This window comes from Lasioglossum baleicum, unplaced genomic scaffold, assembly GCF_051020765.1.
Source record: "Lasioglossum baleicum unplaced genomic scaffold, iyLasBale1 scaffold0151, whole genome shotgun sequence".
Taxonomy (NCBI): Eukaryota; Metazoa; Arthropoda; class Insecta; order Hymenoptera; family Halictidae; genus Lasioglossum; species Lasioglossum baleicum.
In genome coordinates this window covers 232,377-256,034 of record NW_027469211.1, presented here as the reverse complement: position 1 = coordinate 256,034, position 23,658 = coordinate 232,377, and the positions used below count along the sequence as shown (strand labels likewise).

The 23,658-nt window shown below is 38.1% G+C and overlaps 1 long non-coding RNA gene across 1 annotated transcript; it reads left to right on the top strand.

Annotated features, from left to right (window-relative positions):
* Positions 1 to 870: 870 nt before the first annotated feature.
* LOC143220065 (uncharacterized) lies at positions 871 to 5,556 on the top strand. The gene is made up of 3 exons (XR_013011558.1): positions 871 to 1,570; positions 1,645 to 1,712; positions 1,786 to 5,556. It is a non-coding gene; the product is annotated as an uncharacterized LOC143220065 (long non-coding RNA).
* The last annotated feature ends 18,102 nt before the right edge of the window (positions 5,557 to 23,658 follow it).

Sequence of the window (23,658 nt, the reverse complement as noted above, 5' to 3'; positions counted from 1 at the left end):
CTACAACACTATCAGATCTAAAATACAACTTAATGTTTAAAAAATCGAAGCGACCTTGTTTCTTTGTTTTAAACAAAATTTTTTCGAAGTTTTATATATTGAAGTTTATATTGAGGTTAATACTGTTAAACTTTTGTTTCAAACATTTTTTCGTAAAAAAAAAAAATATATTATAAATATTAATTAATTTTTATTAATTTTTTTTTATAATATAAATTAATATTCTAGCAATAATGACATTCATTTTCCTTCATTTACTTCCAAGTATCTATCACCTACAGCTCAGTTATTTCATCATTATCAGTCATATGATATACGGTCGGTTCATGCCATACTGATCTAAATCGCATAAAAAGGTATGTTCCAGCACGAGATCGCACGCAAACTTTTCAGGATTGTTTAAAGCAATGTCTAATGATTAACCCCTAAAAAAATTAGAGGGGTGTTTTGCGGAGAAAAAAAGTTATTACATGATACATATTAATTTTCTGAAAAAAAATTATATCACTTTTAATTGTTTATTCTATCAAAACCACCGAAGAGTATAAAACAAAAAGCAGTAAAATTACTCTATAAACCTTCCTTTACATCCTAGGTATGTTTTTATCTCGATTTGATACACTAAACTTGTGAGAAAGATCATTTCTTTAACACAAGTTTTTCCATGCCTCTCTCGGTCACGAGAATATGTTACTTTCAAGTATCTATAGGTTACTAAATAGTACCGTTTATGGAAAAATATTATTGTAGATTACTTGCATATATATTCAGGTACATGGGTAAAAAGTTTTAGTCATTTTGAACAAAGTAAAAATTTCGACTTTTGGCGCGCTAAACAGGCCGAATACCCCACTGTGCGGCCCACGGCCCACGAATATACCATCACTGGTCTGTACTGGTCTGTACGTTTTACATCAGCTTAATAGGGCTATATTCGCACGTAAGCTGCTTTATATATTATTTTTATTCTTTCGTATTTTAACGTTCAGTGGATCGGTACTGTGAAATGTTTAGTCGTGGTTTACCGGTTAAATAAGATATGTCATAGTGAGCGTATGTAAATATTTTAGTGAGTGATTTGAAGGTTATGAGATGTTATACAATTGCGCGTTATCTTATTAACTTCTTCTGATATTTATTTAATTGCGCGTTATTCTTCTAATGTTCTGGTTAGCACTATCTTTTCTCTATTTTTCGTTTTCCGTCTGTTGTTCGGCTAAAATAATTATTTTGCACAGGTTTATGAAGTATCGCCACGTGTCGTCGGATTTGTGAATTCCTTCGCTAATCTGTTGGATCTGGACTGAATTTGTGAAATTATTTTTGGTATAAAATTCTCTTCTTTCTTCATTCCATTTATTGCAATGTAGTAGTGTATGATTTACATTGTCCACTTCATTGCAACCGTATTCAAGCATTTCAACCGTTCATTGCAGATTTCTGTGTTACATTTATTGATCTTTCTTAAGTAGTTGGCAAAGATACCATGCCTAGTAAGAAATTGTATGGTGTAATATGTTATATCATTGCGTGGCAAAGCATTTCAGTGATTGATATCTGGAATCGAGAGGTGCATTAGTTTTTGGTTGTAGTTTGTATTTCAGCATAGTTGAAATTTAGTATAAATTGCTCTTCTGATTTCAGCTCGAATTTCTTTACGTCATATCTTAAATACGTTTGGCTCTATTTTCTCTTCCATGTTCATTCCAGCGGTGAGTATAACTTTAAATGTTTTGCTACTGTTTTTGTCATCGATAGTATTTTTAATATAGTTATTATTTCTAGGTAGTGATTCGGAACTATTGCTTGAGACGTTCTCATTCTAGTTTCTTCTGATATTAATGCTTCTCCTAGGTATGGTTTGCTTGTTTTCTCTATTGATGTACATATTTTTCTTCATGCTATTCTTCCATTCCGCCAGCAAGCGTCTTTCAATGATGATATCTATTATATTGGGAATGCCAGTTATTACGTTAAGGTAAGTCATAGTTTTATACGCTCTAACGACTTTAATTAGAGCCTGTTTTTGTGTTTGTTCTAACCTTTTCCTATTTCTGTTCAAGTTCATAGCTTTGAACCCATATACTGTGAACTCATATATATCATAGTACTGGAACATAGCTTTAAAATTTGGCCCTGCTATATTAGGCGTGAGCCTCGCCAGCATGCTTGCAGCATTTGTAGTTTGAGCAGTAGCTTTTTTGATATATGCAAAGTGTTGGTTATTCTTTTCTAAATAGATGCCAATGTATCTAATGCTGTCAGATGGTGTTATGTTAATATTATTTCCAAGGTTAATGTGCAAAGGTTGGTGGATCCTTTTTCTATTTAAAAGAATGAGCTCGGTTTTATTGTTTGTTAGTTCTAGTCTAGTATATTATATATCTAGTGTAACGGATGTATTTGTAGGTTTGCTTCCATTCTGTTTTTGATAACTTTTTCGAATAATTTTTGACTGATTATTTAATATTGCTAGCAACCCGTAACTACTAGGGATGCCATCGAGTTCGTCTGGTTTCTTAATTAACCCTTTCACTACAGTGGGCACCTAAAGGCGCTTAAAAATATTGCTGTTACGGTACGGTTAATCTAGTTCGGTCCACACTAGGCCTGGGAAATTTTATCGATTATTATTACGGCAAACCTTCAGACAGACGCAAGTGAACGCTAATTTAGCTGTTACATATTCCGTAAGTCATATATTATTTAAATATGTTTATTTGTGTATTTTGCAGTTATTTTTAAATAAATGATGTTTTAATATAGTGGAATTCAGGGTTTCGGTTATCTAAATATACTTTCTCACAAATTCACTCCTAACAAAATGTTTCTCCGTTCTCGGTGTACATACATCGCGAATAAATTCCTACCATATGGTATGGCTGGTGCGTCTCAAAGTCTGCCGTAATCAAAGGGTTAAGAGAAGTTTTTGTAATTTCCAGTTGGTAGGGAAATTTCCAGTTTTTAGATATATGTTTACCATTTCAGTGACAAAATTTAGATTTGTAAGGACAATTCTTTTGAGTAATATTACATCTATACTATCGAGAGCCCAGGAGCTTTATTATCATTTAGTTTTTTGATAATCTCACTTATATATATTTCTTTTTCTGTTATGTGTATACAGGGTGCGGCGCAAATTAGTCCTCATGATTTTTCAGCCCCTTTGGATGGTCGGACAGAAAAATGTTTCTTACCAAAGAGTTAATCAGTATTTAACCGACAAGAAATTGCAATATTTTAAATTTAAAAAGAAATCGATTTTCAACAAAAAATCAAGGTCGCTGTCATATCTTTTAATGGAACGGGGTATTTTTAACTTCATAATATTGTAGGCGACGCACAGTGGGGTATTTCGCTGAAAAACTGGAATAAAATATTGTAGCATTATTTATGGGCTCAGGGTCATAAATAAGTAGGTCGTTGGATTCGTCTTGACGCCAGCTATAAGATTATGAACTATAATAAAAAATGTACTTTAACATTTAAAAAATCAAAATACTTTTTATTTTTTGTCGAAAAAAAAAATTTTTTCGAAATTTTAAATATAGAATTTTGTACATGTGTGTCTAAATACTGTTCAACTTTTATTTCAAACATTTTGTCGTCAGATTATCCGAACTCTTTGAAAGTAGTGATAACTGAATGCTTTGATTACGAGGTACAGAGTTCAGGTAGGTGTACAGTGTACAGGGCACTCACAGATTTTATTCCGTTATCATTTCAATTAATATTGTTATTAATATTTGAACATTACCAATCATTCTGTAAGTTTTATTCGATTTTGAAACGAAAGTCGCCACTTTCGACGCTCATTTCTACTTAAAGGGCATAGCTGGATAAGATAGTCAAAAATGCCCTTGAGCCGAATTTTATCGACGATGTGCCATTCGATAGAGCACCAAGAAAAAACATACTGTGCAGAATTTCAACCCTGTATCTCGATCGGGAGGGTAGTTATGGGGTAAAAACGAAAAATCAGTTTTTGGCCTATATTCCCTAGTTAATGACGCTTAAAAATTTTGAAAAAAATCTGACACATGTCAAAAACCCAAATACATACTTTGCAATTGGTTTCAGATTTTTAAAATGGAAATCCTGCTTGTAAAAAATCAAAAACCTCAAAAAAATCGAAAAAATGCAGATTTCACATGGTAGTTTTAGAGTGACAACATTTATATTTTTACAGTAGCAGTATATTGTTATAAGTATTGTTCATGAATTTTTTCAGATTTTTTGGTTTGGTGCGCTGTTGTTAAAAAAAATAAAAACCGATTTTTTCGACGTTTTTTCCGCGAAGAACTAAGCTAACCTTAAAATTGTTACGTTCTATTTATTCTGTAAGTCTATCAGGCTTTGATAAACCTTGAGCATTCTACAGAAGTAATTAAAAAATGAAATCAACTCAATTAATATTTCTACAGTATGAACATTACATCGAGAAATATCAACCATATTTCCAACAGTTCAGTTGGCTCAGCGCGTTAGGCGTTCGACTGTTGATCTGCTTATACTAGGTTCGCTCCCGGCATAGGTATGCATTTTTTTTTACTTGATTAATTCTTTTTTTTATGTCTAACTATATAATAATCAATGGTGTGTTTGTAGATTTCTTTTAGAAGCAATATCTACATATTAAAAAAAAATATTTTAAGGTGAAATTCGCAAAAAAATTATAATTCATAGATTGTGCGGATCTTAATTATCTCAGTTTCATTTTATCGTGTTTTCTGTAAAGCATATTTTATTTTATCGATGAATTGAAAGATTTATTTATGTTGAAAATTGGAGGAACTTCTGGCAGTACTCAACATTTTCAGCAGTAATTCCATTTATGTGTCTTCGAGTTTTAAATACTTTGTTATAGAGAAAAGAAAGAAATTCAAGTTGTAGAAATGGCTCTATTGTTGTTTACTTCTTTGGAGACATTCAATTTGGAACCTCGTCTCTTATGCGGAACAGCACACAATTGTTGTGTATGTACCACTCAGGGTTGCTAATGAAATATTTCACAGTGAAAGCAGATATTCCGATACTTGTCAAAGTAAACTAACGGATCTATAAAAGCATATTTAGGATTACAAACTTTTGATGTTTCAGTAACTTTTACCTGTGTTTACCTTTATACGTTTACCTTTTCTTTTCTTTACTCGCCTTACGACTCTGTTAGACACAACTACTGTATTTGGTGTATTTTACCTTAAAATACTTTTTAAATATTTCAATATTGTTTTTACAAGAATTCTACAAAAATATCCTTGACTAGTGTGAAGTTAGAAATAAAAAAGGAAGAGAATTGATGAAATAAAAAAAATAGATCTACGACGGGCGCGAACCTAGTATACGCCGGTCCACAATCGAACGCCTAACACACTGAGCCAACTGAACTGTTGGAAACATGATTGATATTTCTAGATGTAATGTTTATACTGTAGAAATATTAATTAAGTTGATTTCATTTTTTAATTACTTCTGTTGAATGCTCAAGGTTTATCAGAGCCTGATAGACTTACAGAATAAAAAGTACGTAATAATTTTAAGGTTAGCTTAGTTCTTCGCGGAAAAAACGCCGAAAAAATCGGTTTTTATTTTTTTTAACAACGGCGCACCAAACCAAAAAATCTGAAAAAATTCATGAACAATACTTATAACAATATACTGCTACTGTAAAAATATAAATGTTGTCACTCTAAAACTTCTATGTGAAATCTGCATTTTTCGATTTTTTTGAGGTTTTTGATTTTTTACAAGCAGGATTTCCATTTTAAAAATCTGAAACCAATTGCAAAGTATGTATTTGGGTTTTTGACATGTGTCAGATTTTTTTCAAAATTTTTAAGCGTCATTAACTAGGGAATATAGGCCAAAAACTGATTTTTCGTTTTTACCCCATAACTACCCTCCCGATCGAGATACAGGGTTGAAATTTTGCACAGTATTGTTGCGAAGGCTTCGGCGTGGTCTTGCCGGAGAACACATAATAATAATAAACGAAACTATAACTTTATTAAATGTACAATAGAAGGAGAACAATCGATAATGTGTGCTTTCGTCTCAATCACTCGAGAGGATCTAACATCTCTCTTCTTCTTATCAACAAACTCGTTGTCCGGATACCGCAATATCGATCTGACAGGCGACTTCACTCGATCTCTGTGATAACTTCAGAATATCACAGGAGAAAGGCAACTTCATCGTAACATTACTCCCCCCTTCGAAGAAAGCGGGCGTCCCGTCCGCGACTAGGTTCACCTCTGTAGATGTTTCAACCTTCACGCTTCTAATTAACCAGCATCTTCAATACGTAGTCGTTAACCTTTTCACGTCAGAATGACAGCTCCCTGACATATCAACCACTGTCTGAAAAGTCAATAACCGAAAACTTAAGTGATTTACCCTGGTGGCCTCAGTCAGACAGTAAACGTCCCGACATTTGTCCTCTGTCTCAGGGGAAAAACCACCCAAAAACCCTGAGCAGGACGTTGATAGGAGGAATTAATAATTCTTTAATGAAGCTACTCCGCCCAATCCTCGCCACTCCTCTTGACTCTTGTACCTTGAATACTCCTTTCTTGATGTCTTCTCGGGTACCAGAACAAAGTTACCCCCGTCTTCTTTTGATGAAACGTCCTCTTCTTAAGCGAAAAGTGTCGAAGTTCCTTTCCTTTGCCTCATAAATTCAAGCATTGTAACGTGCGAGTCTATTTACATGAACAATCTTTGGCTTCGCTTTAGGTGAGCGAATTATACGAAAGATTAATTCATTTAACCGATCCTTTATTACATACGGTCCTTCCCAATCAGATTGGAGTTTCGGACACCGGCCTCTTGTACGCCGTGGATTGAATAACCATACCTTGTCTCCCGTTTTAAATGAAACTGAATTCGCGTGAACATCGTACCAAGACTTCATTTTGTCACTACTAATCTTCATCCGTTGACGCACAAAATCATGGATTTTCAAGATCTTAGCCCTCGTTTCTTCGATGTAAGTTCCTTCATCCTTCTTCTCAGAAGCGTAGTTACTTCCTCTCAAGAGATCTAAAGGAAGTCGTAATTCTCGACCCATGAGAACCATTGCCGGAGTATTTCTGGTTACCTCATGTTGAGACGTCCGATATGCCAGAAGGAACGTCGGTATCCATTCATCCCAGTCTTTTTGATGTTCTGAAACAAACTGTGTTAGATACTGCAATAAAGTTCGAATCATCCTTTCAACGAGTCCATCCGATTGGGGATGTAGGGGCGTCGTCCTTGTCTTTTTAATTCCAAGCATCCTCATCAATTCCTTGAAAACATTAGATTCGAAATTCCGACCCTGATCTGAATGCAGTTCCAGTGGTACACCATGACGGCTTATTATATCCGTTAAAAGGGTCTTCGCTATGGTTGTTGCTCTTTGATTCGGAAGCGGAACCACTTCCGGCCACTTCGAGAAATAATCTACGACGACAAGGGCATATTTGTTTCCGGTCGTAGATTTTGGTAGAGGTCCTACAATATCCAGTGCAATTCGTTCAAAAGGGGCTCCAACATTGTAAATCTTCAAAGCGCCCTTCCCTTTCTCTCTAGGGCCCTTCTTCGCCACACAGCTATCACAACGACGGCACCATTCCTCAACTTCCCGACGATGATCAGGCCAGAAAAACCTTTGCCGAATCTTAGCAAGTGTTTTGCGAATTCCGAAATGTCCTCCCCATGGGGCGTTATGACACTCCCGTAACACTTCTTCGATTTTGCATCTAGGGACGATTAATAACAGAACTGCTTCTTTCCCGTCTGTGGATTCCCACCTCCGGAAAAGCAAACCTTTTCTTACTTCAAGAGAATCCCAAATCTTCCAGTAAAACTTTGTCACTGGGGAAAATGAAGAAACTTCCTGCCAATCTGGCTTATTTTGCTCAATTACTCTTTGTAATATGAAATTAATTTCTCCGTCGTCCTCTTGTGCTCTCTTCCATTCTTCTGAACCGGCATCTTCACAGATCGACCTGTAAACGTGTTCTTCCTTGTTACATATTTCTTCTCTCAACTCTCTCTTTTCAAGGCGATGACAATATTTGCACTGCGAAACCTCGCATGGTCTTCTTGACAGACTGTCTGCATTTATATGCAACTTTCCTTCCCTATGTTTAATTTCGAAATCGTACTGTTGCAGTCTTTCTATCCAACGAGCCATTTGTCCTTCTGGATTCCTAAACGACAGTAACCATCTGAGCGCAGCATGGTCAGTCCTCACTAAAAATTTTCGACCATACAGATAGTGGTGAAAATGTTCAATAGACTTGATTATTGCCAAAAGTTCTCTTCTAGTCACGCAGTAATTCCTCTCAGCTTTTCCTAGCATTTTCGAGAAATACGCAATAACTTTCTCCTCTTGATCTTGAACCTGCGAGAGAACAGCTCCAATGGCAAAATTCTCTGAAATTCATGTGCTATTTCTGCAAACGCCATCTTCCGCGGCGGAGATAAGACGGTAGAGCAACGCTGGAAAAGATCTTTTAAATGCTTCGGCACAAGTGAAACCATCTTTTCCTCCTCCGGAGTAACTTCTTTCTTCTTCGCCAATAAAGTTACTTCTGCCTTATTTTTCATCCCTCGACCAATAAAGCTGACCTCCTCCTTCCCAGCTATTTGTAATTTTCCTGCCAAATAATCGAGCCCACACGCGTGTCTCTGGAGAAATTCATTTCCCAAAATACACTCCTCCGCCATATTAATTACGAAGAAATCTTCCTCCGATTCAAAACTGTTAATTTTAACCAGACATCTGCACCTGTCTTGAATCGGTAAATTCTCTCCAGAAATGGACACAATTTTCATTTCCGGAAGTCCCTCCGCCGCGCCAAGCTTACTTTTGGGACTGAACTTATTTGTCCCTAAAAGATTCACACTCGATCCTGTGTCAATTACTATCGAAGTCAATTCTCCATCGATGAATCCCTCGATGGCCGTACAATTCTTCTTCAAGTAAGTCTTCAGCACGACGGGGGTAGAAGAAGAAGAAGTCACAGTCTCCCCCTCTACTGTGACTTCTTTGCGTTTCCCATCTTCTGCGTTTGCCTCTTCGGACAATCCTTCTGAAAGTGTCCAGGCTGCCGACAACTCCAACACTCCCTGGGTCGATCTTCTCTATTACTGTTAATATTCGTTGTATTCCGATTCACGAAACTCGACCTCTGCTGGTAGCTCCTGTTCGGACGAAACGCCTCCTCCGGTCTTCGATCGCTCTCCCGTTCTCTCCAACTCCGTCCAGGGATAATTCGTTCCGGAAAATAATAAGGTTTGTAGCGATCGTTTCGGTTTTTATATGAGGTTTCAGTAATGGACTCAACAGCTTCAATCTCTAGGGCTCTAATAACCGTTGCCCTCAGAGATGTAAAACCACCGAGTCTCAATATTCGCTTGATCTCCTCGTTGGCCAATGCTGCTACAAATTGAGAGGCCGCGAGTTTGTCCCTACTTTCGAAAGGGCATTCGTCAAATGCAGCTTGAGCAAGCCTCTCAATTTCTGCCGCCAACTCAGAAATCGACTCCCCTTTCCGTTGCCTGTAATTTTGAAACTTCACATAACTTAAATTTCGAAAATTTTTTATCCCATAACGGAACTCTAATGCCGAAACTATCGTCTGGAAGTCATTTTGTTTATCCACAGAAAGAGAAGTCAACACTCCTCGAGCAGGGCCCTCCAAAGATGCAACTAAGGCCAAAGCTTTCCTCGGTTCATCCCATCTATTCGCGCGAGCTATCGTGTCAAACTGAATCCGATATTCTTCCCACGAAGCTTTACCGTCGAATTTAGGCGGTTTCACGGTATATCCTAACTCTGAAACACTACGAAACCCGCCCACCGTATCGCGCGGAGGATCCTGCTGCGAAAGCGGAAGAACCGGAAACGTAGACCCGTTAAGAACAGATATATTTTCATTTTGAGGTTCACGGTTCTCGGTAGAGTTAATTAATCGCGGCTGTACAAGCGTGTGTAGATTTTGCGAGAGCACCTGACACTGAGCCTCCAGGATCCCGAAACGTCCTTCCAAGGCAGCTTCCCTCGCAGCTTGAGCGGCCCTGTTTGCTGCTTCCGTCTCTTCAAACCGGGTCCTCTCCTGTTCCCATCTCTGTTCTGAGATCTTCTGCTGCTCTTGAAACTGCCCCGAAATGTTCCTCTGGAGGGCTTCGAAAAGCGTCTGCAACATCATCGCTTCTACTCCCGAAGTGGATGTTGTTGCGGTGCTATCTCCCGTAATCCCACTTCTGACACCAATGTTGCGAAGGCTTCGGCGTGGTCTTGCCGGAGAACACATAATAATAATAAACGAAACTATAACTTTATTAAATGTACAATAGAAGGAGAACAATCGATAATGTGTGCTTTCGTCTCAATCACTCGAGAGGATCTAACATCTCTCTTCTTCTTATCAACAAACTCGTTGTCCGGATACCGCAATATCGATCTGACAGGCGACTTCACTCGATCTCTGTGATAACTTCAGAATATCACAGGAGAAAGGCAACTTCATCGTAACAGTATGTTTTTTCTTGGTGCTCTATCGAATGGCACATCGTCGATAAAATTCGGCTCAAGGGCATTTTTGACTATCTTATCCGGCTATGCCCTTTGTTATAACTCTCCAATTCAGAACGATTCGGAACCAATTCTTTGTGGACTATGATCGTAAACCTTTATCGAATGTAATGGTACCAGAAAGAGTGCGGAATACAGCGGAATGGTTTACCAAAATTGTCAATAAAGTTTTGAAATCGAAAAAAAACTTACAGAATGATTGGTAATGTTGGAATATTGATAACAATACTATTTTAGATGATAGCAGAATGAAATCTGTGAAGAGTTTGTACACCTATCTCAACTCAGTACATCGTAATCAAAGCATTCAGATATCACTACTTTTCAAGAAATCGGATAATCTGACGACAAAATGTTTGAAATAAAAGTTAAACAGTATTTAGACATGTACAAAATTCTATATTTAAAATTAAAAAAAAATGTTTTTTCGACAAAAAATAAAAAGTATTTTGATTTTTTAAATGTTAAAGTACATTTTTTATCTGATAATCATATAGCTGGCGTCAAGACGAATCCAACGACCTACTTATTTATGACCCTGAGCCCATAAATAATGCTACAATATTTTATTCCAGTTTTTCAGCGAAATACCCCACTGTGCGTCGCCTACAATATTATGAAGTTAAAAATACCCCGTTCCATTAAAAGATATGACAGCGACCTTGATTTTTTGTTGAAAATCGATTTTTTTGCAAATTAAAAAATTGCAATTTCTTGTCGGTTAAATACTGATTAACTTTGGTACGAAACACTTTTCTGTCCGACCACCCGAAATGGCTAAAAAATTGTGGGGACTAATTTGCGCCGCACCCTGCATATTGTGGGAGATTTTAAATCAAACAATCCAGAGAGATCATTTAACTAATTATATTTATTATGAACACAATCGTAATAGAAGAAACATAGTGAGAATATACGCTTGCTTGTTAAATCAATATTTTGTGTCGTAAAAGAACGATTCTCTTTTTTTATTAACAACTTGAATCCTATATACTCAGTGATTAAAAACAAATGGAGCAAATCTGTCTACAATTTCCCCCACTTTTGCGACAATATATTTGTTGGAAAACTTTATTTTATTAAATAAGATGACTTTATTTATTCAATGCAAATAAAGTTACACAGTGGATTAAACAGTGATCGTAATGTGAATGGAAAAAAGACATGAACTGTATTGAAATAAGGGAAAGCTAATGCTGTAGCGTAAAAGATGCTGTGATGTGTACTGTACTGTATAAGAGCGACGACTGACTGGTTCGTCCCTGGAAAAACCTCTGGTCCCTTTTCTTAAGTGGGGGTGTCATAAACCACTTGGGCCAGGCAACGAAATCTCTGCTCCTACGGTCGAAGTCGCACCATAGCCTGTCTGTATAATATTATTGTTGGATTCCAACAATATTATTTCAATATATTAATATATTATTTCCCTTTTATACTTTATACTATATTGAGCAATAATCTTTATTCTCAAATATATGCCTTTCGGCGTTACATTTTTTCTCTTCTTCCTACATTTCGACACATTTTTTTACATAATTACATTTTCTTACTTCTAGCTTATCTTAATATTTACATAACAATTTACAGACTATGTATATCTTTGTTCCTCTCTACTTTTTGTCCCTATCTCTCTTTACCCTCTCTTGTCCTGCGCTACTTGTACACTATTTTGTTTCCCACTCCTCTCTCTCTTTCTTCTCCACTCTTTCTCTGTTTTCTCTTAGCTTCCTTCCCCAATTTGCACCTTTCCCACTTTCGTCTAGTATTTCTTCTATTTTTCCCTCTATTTCTTCCATCTCCCTACATCTTCCTATTAGGTGCTCTAACGTCTCCTCCTCTCCTCTACACATCCTGCATACTTTCTTCTCTTCTTTTTCCCAGAATTTATTTACTCTTTCCTCGTTGCCACACCTCAGTCTTGTTATTGTCTTCACCTTATCCCCTTTTCTTCCTCTTTTTCCTATCAGGTATCTCGGTCTCCCCACCGTTCTTATCTCTTTGTACCTGGGCACACTTCTTAATTTCCATACTTTTTCTATCCTTTCTTGGTCCTGTATCTCCCTGTCTCTGCTTACTACTTTCCCCTCTATTGTTCCTTCCTCTTCTCTTAGTCTTACTACCTCCTTTACCCCCATTCCGCATCGCCAATAGTATCTTTTTCTCTCTTCTCCCCATCTATCTAGCTTTCCTTCTTCTTCATCCTTCCTTCTTTCTCTCCAGCATTCCTTTAATAACTTTCTGTTTCCGTCCTTACTAATTTTCTCCTCATATCTGACCGCTCTCTTGCCTGCTTCTATTCTTATCTTGTCTTTCTTCATTTCGTCCCTTACTATGTAGCCTGGTGTTCTTTCTACACCCAGTATCTATCTAATGTATCTCTCTTGTAGTCTTTCCATCTCCTCTCTTTCTTCCCATCCCCAGATCTCTGCTCCATATAGTAATATTCTCCTCACCACCACGTCAAAAAGCTTCATTCTCCACGTCATGTCACATCATAATCCTCCCATTACTTTCCTAGCCTTTCCTACTCTTTCTTTTATGTGCGCCGTTTCACTATTTGCCCTATTCAGTGTGTAGCCTAAGTATTTAATTTCTTTTACTTCTTCCACCTCTTTATCTCCCCACTTCCAGATCTCTCTCTTTCTTTTTCCTTTTCCGTTACTGCATATTAATACCTTCATCTTTTCGCTATTCACCTCTAGTTTTTTCCTCTCAAAGTATCTGCTTGTCCTCTTTATCATCTCTTTCAGGCCCCTCTCATCTTCCGCCATAAGCACCATGTCATCTGCATATCCTAGAGACCAAATTTTCTCTTTTCCAATTACCACTCCTCCGTCTTGACCCATCCTCAGCGTACCATCCAGGTCTGCCACATATAGAGGGTGTCTCAAAATTAGGTCCGGAGCCGAAAATGGGAGGTTCCTGAGATCATTTCAAGCGACATTTTCCTTTGACAAAATGTCGTCCGCGGCTTCGTTAACGAGTTATTAACGAAAAACACGGACCAATCAGAGCGCGAGCTAGACGCGTGCAGCCCGGCGCGCCGGCACACAGTGGTCCAAATCGAGAAAGGGCCTAGCCGATTAAGATGGTCAAAACTGCCCTTAGAGCTTTTTCAACGGCTATTGAACCATTCGAAAGCTTGCCAAGAAAAACCCCTCTGAGTAAAGTTTCAGCCCTCTAGCTTGCCCGTGAGGGTAGTTACAGGGAAAAATAGATTTTGCGGTTTTCGGCGCATTTTCCGGTCTAAAATACGTTCTAAAATTCTGAAAAAAATGTGACACATTCCTGATCCTAAGGTGCATTTTTGAGAATTTTTTCAGATTTTTTTGTTTCAAACTGTGGTCGTAAAAAATGAAAAACCTCAAAAAAATCGGAAAAATATTTTTTTCTCAAAAATATGAAAACATGCTATTTTGCTGTTTGGTTCCCTGATAAAGTACTATAACAGGCAATGTTGTCAATTTTTTTTAGATTTTTTGTTCGGCTGCATCATTGTCAAAAACAATAAAAACCGAATTTTTTCGACGTTTTTGCTGTGAGGAGGAAAGTTACACTTGTTGGCTTTACCGTATGCGTATATTAAGTAATTTTTAGCGTTATTACACTGAAACAAGCAATTATTTTACCTAAAAAATGTGATTTGAGAGAAAGAAAAAATTGTATTCTGTGCGATATATACCAGAATGTTCGCAACGCTTACAACATCGCCGGTTGGCACCGCGGTTAAGGCGTCCGACTACGGAGCGGATACTCTGGGGTTCGAATCCTGTCGATAGTGGTCTTTTTTTTTCCATACGTTAAACTTTATTTTTTCAATTTCTTATTATGTATATGGTTTACTCATTGTCACGGCGTTTATTTCCCTGCGAACAGAGAGATAACCGCCTTCGAGAAATTATGGCCTTGCGACCGGGCCACGCTCGGTCGCGCGACACGTGGTCCTCTCGAGACAAAAGATCCTCGCAGATTCGAACGGAACTACAAAATTGTACACGAAGTTAACGGGCGCCAGGTACGATACCGTACCACGCGAAACTCTCGAACAAGTCACTCGGTTTTCAAACCGGCGTCGAATCTGCGAACATCGTTTAGGCCGGTGACGGCCGCGAACGGGTCCAGGGAACCACGTGAGGAAAGGAACGGGGCATTCCCCGCGACGAGAACGTTTCTCACGGTAAATGAAGCTATTCTATAGATTTCAGGCAAAATATAGTCGTTTATTAAACGAGATGGTCATACAATCCGCCGGCCGCTGCCGGCGGTAGTCAATAGATTTGCCGGCGCGAACACGAAAGTGACGGCGGCTGTTCGGCCGATCGCGCGGAATAACTTCTATCGCGTCGAACTCGGTCGTCACAGGACTTCGCGTGAATTTACAAGCCACGAGGGCACGAATTCGACCGAGCTCCGGTGACGTACGCGTTCCTAATTCGAGACTGGGCGAAACGTGCGAACGGTGAACGATACGAAACGAATACGGCGCGTTATCCTCCCGTGGAACGATCCAAGGGTAGCCAAAAGAATTACCGGACGAATATCGTGGGTCCCGAATAGCTCGTGCACGAGGATTCGGCGACACACGATCCGTGGCCTCGCGAACCTCTCGGGAGAGCGACTCCCGGTCAACGGTAAACGCGGGGGAACACACGGTACACCGCGGTACGAATTTTCGCGAACTCGAATAACGTCCCCGAACCAACACGAACTGGTCACAATATTATCGGAATAAAGCCTGACCGGCACTTACCAAATACGCTGCAATGGCGGCGGTCGCAAAAGGTTACTTTATCGATATCGCGGTCTAATATTCGCACGTCTGTACTATTACTCGTCCTTCGACCCAGTGACCCGGTTCGAGCCGGTTCGGAACGCGGAAGTGAGTTTTCCCCCCTACTCTCGTCTTCGTCGACGCTCGGGCCAATCACGTTGTTCTTGGACGCCTGGGCGCCTCGATGAAATGCTGGCCCGGGCCTTCGGTATTTTATATTTTCCGAGGCCCGGCCGATATAAGGCGGTTGGGCGGCATCCGTGGATCCGAGCCTTTCCGGTATTGCTCTCGTGGCATTTTCCGGATGAGATGTCGACGAGGGTGGACTGATGGTCGTCCTTAGTTGCAACAGCCTCGTCGATTTCTCCGGGTTGACAGATCCGGGCTCGGTCCAATCCTCGCTGTCTTCCTCGCCAGCGGCGCCCTGTGATTGGTGTTCCGAGCGTCTCCGCTTGCGGCCTTCCGCCAATCGGCGGCCGGAGACAGGTATCGGGCTCCTCGCCGATTTCGGTAGTTTCTGAAAACTCTTGTCGCGCTCAGGGGCGCGACATTCAAATGCGATAATTCTATTCTTCGGGTGTTCGGATGTCCCAGGGAGAGCGCTCGCTATTGCCGTTTCGTTACGATACCGCCTATAAGTGACCCGGTCTTTCGTGTAGGGTTCGGATTGACGTAGGCAGAATCTGCCACGTCACATCATACGAGTTTAACAATGTTTTTTTAATGTTTTAAAAATATTTAAGTAACATTTTTAAGCAAAATACATACAAAAATAGTTTTGGATCATAAAAGTATTATAAAACTCCAGCATAATGCATGTACCGTCGACAGTCAACTCTGTTCTCAGTGCCTATAAAATCCCGCATTCTGCCCACAATTATAAAAGATAAGTCTATTTCTATCAACTCCATACAAATATTTACTTTTATGAGAAATAAATAATTCTGTAATTAACAGGTCACGTAAAAACAGCAGCTAATTGGCTAACAATGACAACTCGGAAGAACAGCTGCTATATATACTTCTTTCTATTTTACCCGTTTCTACAAATTCCGAAAGGCCTAGAAACTATATTCATGATTTTTAATGTTAAAAATGTTAAACAGGACCGCCATGATGAACATATACAATTAGAGAATCAAGGAAATAATAGATACTCCAAAACTATTTTTGTATGTATTTTACTTAAAAATATTACTTAAATATTTTTAAAACATTAAAAAAATATTGTTAAACTCACATGAATAAACCACATAATAAGAAATTGGAAAAATATAGTTTGATGTACGGAAAATACGCGCAGCTATTAGTAAGGGAAATAATAACCACCCTCCCAAAAAGCTAAGATTCCTTGCAGGCCAGTTTTTACGACGGTCATTGTATTCTTCGTAGCTGATTATTGCGCGACCAGAATCATAAACTAATATAAACGTGGTAAAAATTAACTACCTCTGTACCTGCTATGTACTGTCATATTGTCCTTTCCCGTTCGGATGGAAGGCCAGGGAAAACGGTCAACTCCAGGTTTTTATAGGCACTGAGACCGGAGTTGACCGTCGACGGTACATGCATTATGCTGGAGTTTTATAATACTTTTATGATCCAAAACTATTTTTGTATGTATTTTGCTTAAAAATGTTACTTAAATATTTTTAAAACATTAAAAAAACATTGTTAAACTCGTATGAGTAAACCATATACATAATAAGAAATTGAAAAAATAAAGTTTAACGTATGGAAAAAAAAAACCACTATCGACAGGATTCGAACCCCAGAGTATCCGCTCCGTAGTCGGACGCCTTAACCGCGGTGCCAACCGGCGATGTTGTAAGCGTTGCGAACATTCTGGTATATATCGCACAGAATACAATTTTTTCTTTCTCTCAAATCACATTTTTTAGGTAAAATAATTGCTTGTTTCAGTGTAATAACGCTAAAAATTACTTAATATACGCATACGGTAAAGCCAACAAGTGTAACTTTCCTCCTCACAGCAAAAACGTCGAAAAAATTCGGTTTTTATTGTTTTTGACAATGATGCAGCCGAACAAAAAATCTAAAAAAAATTGACAATATTGCCTGTTATAGTACTTTATCAGGGAACCAAACAGCAAAATAGCATGTTTTCATATTTTTGAGAAAAAAATATTTTTCCGATTTTTTTGAGGTTTTTCATTTTTTACGACCACAGTTTGAAACAAAAAAATCTGAAAAAATTCTCAAAAATGCGCCTTAGGATCAGGAATGTGTCACATTTTTTTCAGAATTTTAGAACGTATTTTAGACCGGAAAATGCGCCGAAAACCGCAAAATCTATTTTTCCCTGTAACTACCCTCACGGGCAAGCTAGAGGGCTGAAATTTTACTCAGAGGGGTTTTTCTTGGCAAGCTTTCGAATGGTTCAATAGCCGTTGAAAAAGCTCTAAGGGCAGTTTTGACCATCTTAATCGGCTAGGCCCTTTAGTGACTTTCTGTTATAACTTTTGAACCATAAGAGATATCGAGATGAAATTTGCACTAAAATTCATTTAAAAAATAGTCAATTTGAACTATAGACAAATGAAAATTTTTTTCATTTGTTAAACAATAATTTTAAATTGATTTTCATTCATATTTTTCACTAAAAAAAAAATTGTTTAAATACAATCTTCCAAACCCTTTTTTCTTCCTAAGTGTGTATTTTATATTTATGTTTCACACATACAATGTTTCATGGAATGGGTAAAATGTAAATTTGAGGAATCTGTTCTTAATCAACGTATACAAAAAGTACCAAGAAGGCAAAAACACCTTATAATTGTGTCAGAAGATATTTTTTATATATAATTCTTATATATAAAAGATATTTTTTAATATATAATGATTTAGTAACATTTTTGTAGATTTTTTGTTATAAAAATGTGATAACAATAACGGTTTTATAATATAACAATAATAGCATACAACGAATAACATGAAATATAAAAAAAACAATAACAAATATCAATTTTATTTAACTGCATATCTTTTGAAGCTATTTAATAATTAATTTTATAGCTTCCGCATCTAATTGTTTATGTTATTTCTTCAAGTTTATTCGTGCAGTGGATACATACGGATCAGATGTTAACAGAAGTCTATAAAATAAATCTTGATTCGTAATCAATCTGGAAAATTTTCTTGTATTTTCCAATCTAAATTTTTTAAAATCTTTGTGTCTGCTTTCTAAAGCTTCTTCCGTAAAAAAAAGAATCTAAACAAATCTTTCCAATGTCTTACATTAGTTCGTTGCGGAGTTTCGGCGCTGGATCCAAACGTATACGCATAAGATGACATGCCGCGGATGGATTAAACTATAATAACTTTAACACTGGGAATGCCTGGGAAATGATTTTTACACGATCTTATAGGGGAAGATCTACTGAAAATATTCTATTTTGTTACAATGCGCGATCCCCCGAGACAAAAAAGATGCACCTTGTCAACTGTAAAGCATTTTGAGATTTTTCTTTATTTCATTCAACATTATGTTTAAAAAACATTATATACAATAATTATTAATGACGTGCACGATTTCCTATCTCAAAAGAATGCTCTTCAAAACAAAAAAAAAATCGAAACCAAATATTAACTGAGCTCCTCAGGAAACCACGAAGAAACAGAACAGTTTTTCCGCGTAAAAGATTCTAATTTTAAAATTTCCAACTTTAAGTGTTTGTATAATTTAAATCTGAATGATATTTGATTTATTTTCTTCATTTTCGAAATCTATGAACATTTAAGAAGAGATACATGTCGATCAGATATTAATATGAGAAAGTTGATTTTTGGCAGAATGTCACTGAATTTCTCGATTTGGACCACTGTGCGGCAGCCGAGTGTCGGTGGCACGTCGCGATGTCGTAACGAACAAAAGTTTCTCGATGATGTGAATCCTCGCCAATTTCGATAAGCTTTGGATATGTTGTCAATACCATGATTCTGAACAACATTTCCCGTTACAGTTTCTGTCGATCGGCTTTAGTTTACGATATTATTGTAAAAATTTGTAATTGTAAATCGATCGATGTACTGTTTCCTATCCGATTTCGATAAGCTTTGGATATGTTGTCAAGACCATGATTCTGAACAACATTTCCCTTGATGGATTTTGTCGGTCGGCTTTAGTTTACAATATTATTGTAAAAATTTGTAATTGTAAATCTCGATCGATGTACATACTACATACTATCTCCTCGCCGATTTCGATGAGCTTTATTTCAAAGGAAAAAGATATTTAAAACATCGAATTTATAACATATTTCAAAGTCATCGAAATCGGTGAGGACCCACATCATCGGCAACTTTACCCGAACGATAGAAGAAGCACAAACTTATTGAATTAAAAACTCACTTATTCAGCCGTAAATCGATTTGACTACCACATACAACCACCGCACTTTTACATAATCTTCGAATCGGTGTTTTCGAGAATCATATGATTCTCGAAAAATCAATATCTCCTTGGGAACGATTTCATTTGTTTTAAACGACGCCTTCACCGAATACATTGTACGCTGGGAGAGCACAGTTTCGCGCGGCATCGCGAAGAGCATCGAACTCTTTCCGCGTCGGAGTAAGTAATTTCGTTCGATATCGATACGAGTTATAAAAGTGTGCTACGAGTTCAACAATTATGTAAAAGTGTGGTGGTTGTATGTGGTAGTCAAATGGATTTACGACTGAATAAGTGAGTTTTTAATTCAATAAGTTTGTGCTTCTTCTAACGTTCGGGTAAAGTTGCCGATGATGTGGGTCCTCACCGATTTCGATGACTTTGAAATATGTTATAAATTCGATGTTTTAAATATCTTTTTCCTTTGAAATAAAGCTCATCGAAATCGGCGAGGAGATAGTATGTAGTATGTACATCGATGTACAGAGATTTACAATTACAAATTTTTACAATAATATTGTAAACTAAAGCCGACCGACAAAATCCATCAAGGGAAATGTTGTTCAGAATCATGGTCTTGACAACATATCCAAAGCTTATCGAAATCGGATAGGAAATAGTACATCGATCGATTTACAATTACAAATTTTTACAATAATATCGTAAACTAAAGCCGATCGTCAGAAACTGTAAAGGGAAATGTTGTTCAGAATCATGGTATTGACCACATATCCAAAGATAATCGAAATCGGATAGGAAATGGTACATCGATCGATTTACAATTACAAATTTTTACAATAATATCGTAAACCAAAGCCGATCGACAGAAACTGTAACGGGAAATGTTGTTCAGAATCATGGTATTGACAACATATCCAAAGCTTATCGAAATTGGCGAGGATTCACATCATCGAGAAACTTTTGTTCGTTACGACATCGCGGCGTGCCACCGACACTCGGCTGCCGGGCTGCACGCGTCTAGCTCGCGCTCTGATTGGTCCGTGTTTTTCGTTAATAACTCGTTAACGAAGCCGCGGACGACATTTTTTCAAAGGAAAATGTCGCTTGAAATGATCCCAAGAACCTCCCATTTTCGGCTCCGGACCTAATTTTGAGACACCCTCTATATTGAACAATGTCGGGCTCATCGGGCACCCCTGTCTCACTCTCTTCTCCACCCAGAATGGTTCCGACATTTCTACCTCCACCCTCACTCTGCATCTCGTCTCCCTATATATTTCTCTTACTTTGTCTATTAACTTTTCTTCTATTCCCCTTTTTTCCATTGCCTTCCATAGTACACCTCTATCCATTCTATCGAATGCAGCTCTTAGGTCGACAAATGCCATGCATACTTTTCCCTTCTTTTCTTTCAACCTTTTCCCTACCACATGTTTAATTATGTACACATTATCCTTTCCCCCTCTCTTTTTCCTGAAACCCGATTGTGTCTCGTCCAATCCTTTTTTTTCTTCTAGGCTTTTTATTACCCTATCATTTAGTATCATTGCGTAGATTTTGTACGCTGTCGCCGTCAGGGTCACTCCTCTGTAGTTCTCCGCGATGTCTTTATCCCCTTTTTTGTGTATGGGAACTACTACTCCGTCCCTCCATTCGTCTACGTATCCCTCTCCTTTCCATATCTTCCAAATAACTTCTCCTAGTTTTTCTCCTATACTTTTTCCTCCTGCTATCCATGCCTCGTTCTTTATCTGGTCTCTTCCCTCCGCTTTTCCTTTCTTCAATCTCTTTATTTTCTCCATCACTTCCACTTTTATTTGTGATTCCTCCTCTTCCTCTGTAGCGTTTCCTTTCACCCTTCCGCTTTCTTTCTCCTCTGCCAATACCTTCTTTCTCTCTCTCCCCCCCCCTAATACATTCATGAAGTGTTTCCTCCATTGTACCATATTTATTTTGTCGCTCACCCTCACTTTTTTCTTCCTTTCTCTGTTTATGTATTTCCAAGCTTCCCCCTCGTCTCTGATTTCTTCTTTCTCTCTCCACTCTCTTTTCTTTCTTTCGCATAATTCTTTGTATTGTCTCCTCTCTTCTTTGACTTTTCCCGCTTCCACTTTCCCTCTCCCTTTCCCCTTTCCGATCTCTTTCCATGCCTTCTGCAATTTCTTTTTCCGTTCTCTGCATTCTCTGTCCCACCATTCCGTTTTCCCGGTTATCCATTTCTTTTTCCATTTCTTCTTCTTGGTTTCTTTTTTTATTGTTTCTGCCAGCTCTTTCCATTCCTCTTCAACTCCTTGTTTCTCCCATTTCATCTCTTCTATTTTTCTTTTGAATTCTTCCATCTCTTCCTGTCCCCATACCTGCACTTCTCTCTCCTCTTCTTCCTCTTCTTTTCCCATTTTGCTCCTTCTCCTCCGATCGTGACTATTATCGATTGGTGGTCCGACTCTATCCTCTTCTTTCTATTTTAAATTCTTCTATCTCTTCCCATGACGTTTCATTTACTATTCCATAGTCTATCGTCGTTTCTATCTCGTTCCTGCTGAACGTTGTTTCCCCTTCTTCGTCTCCCTTCGTATTCCCATTCAATATTGTCCACCCCCTTTCCGTTACCATCTTCATTAACTCTAATCCCTCACTGTTCATTGTGCGATCTTTTGTTTTTCTCTTCACCCTTTTGGTTGTTTCCTCTTCTTCTCTATCTCCCTTTTCCCCTATTCTTGCATTAAAATCTCCTATTATTATCATTTTTCCCTCTTCTCCTTCCTCTCCTACCACCTTCTCTAGTTTTCTCAGTTTTTCCGTACTTCCTCCCCTGTTGTATACCGTTATTATCCTCCATGTTGTGTCTCCCATCTTCGCTCTTCTCTCTTGTATCCCCTCTTCCTCTGTTTCACTTTCCTTTTCCACCGCTATTTCTTCTCTTACTCCTGTTATGATTCCACCTCTAGCTCTCCCTTTCTTCTCTACACGCTCTGCTCCTTGACATTTCCACTTCCAGCCTTTTGGCATCTTCCTCCTCCACCCTTCCCATTCTCTTTCCTCTATCCACGTCTCCGTCATTCCTATTATCTCGTTATATAATTCCAGAAGTGTTCGTCCTTGTCCCTTATCCCTGCAACATTCCATGATAACACCTTCACTCCTTTCTCGTCTTTTCCTCCCTACCTTCCCCCTCTTTCTCCTCTGCCTTTGCCCCCTCTTCCTCTGCTTCCCTTTTCTCCGCTCTTTGTCTCCTCCTTTTCTATTAGCTGTTCTCTGAGATCGTTCCAAATCCATACTTTTTCTTCTATCCATATCTTCTTGTATCCCACTTTGGTTTTATTTCCCTTTTCTCTTTCTTCCCTTGCCCTATCTCTTGTTACGTCCTAGGATGGACGCCTTTTAATTGGAGGTACGAGTTAAAAGAATTTACTACAATAATGATTACGAGATATGAAGCAGTTTCGAACCTACCTGCATTCACCGGCTCTGGTTCGGGAAATTGAAGATTTTATGATACTTATGCGATTCTATTAAAATCTATTCGTAACGAGGAAATCGAAGTCAGGGGTTCGAAATGAATTTGGAGAAGCTGATGTTTAATAGAAGTTAAACGGAGTGTATTTAAACAATGAATTCAGAATACATTTGAGTTTTGAGTAATCGATACGAGAGTTAGTAATTGTTATAAATATTAGTATTTACCGTTACGCTGATTCGGCTTATGATAATTAATCCTCTAGGGTTCGGTTAGAGTTTGTTTTGGTAACACACACTTGTACAATCACGAACGTTATCGAATCGCGGCTATTTCACGAATATTGTTTGAAATTATAATAGTACGACTGGTACAATCACGAACGTTATCGAATCGCGGCTATTTCACAAAGATTATAATAGTACGACTCGTTACTCTGGTTTTATTACTACTGGTCTCGCTGGCGAGGT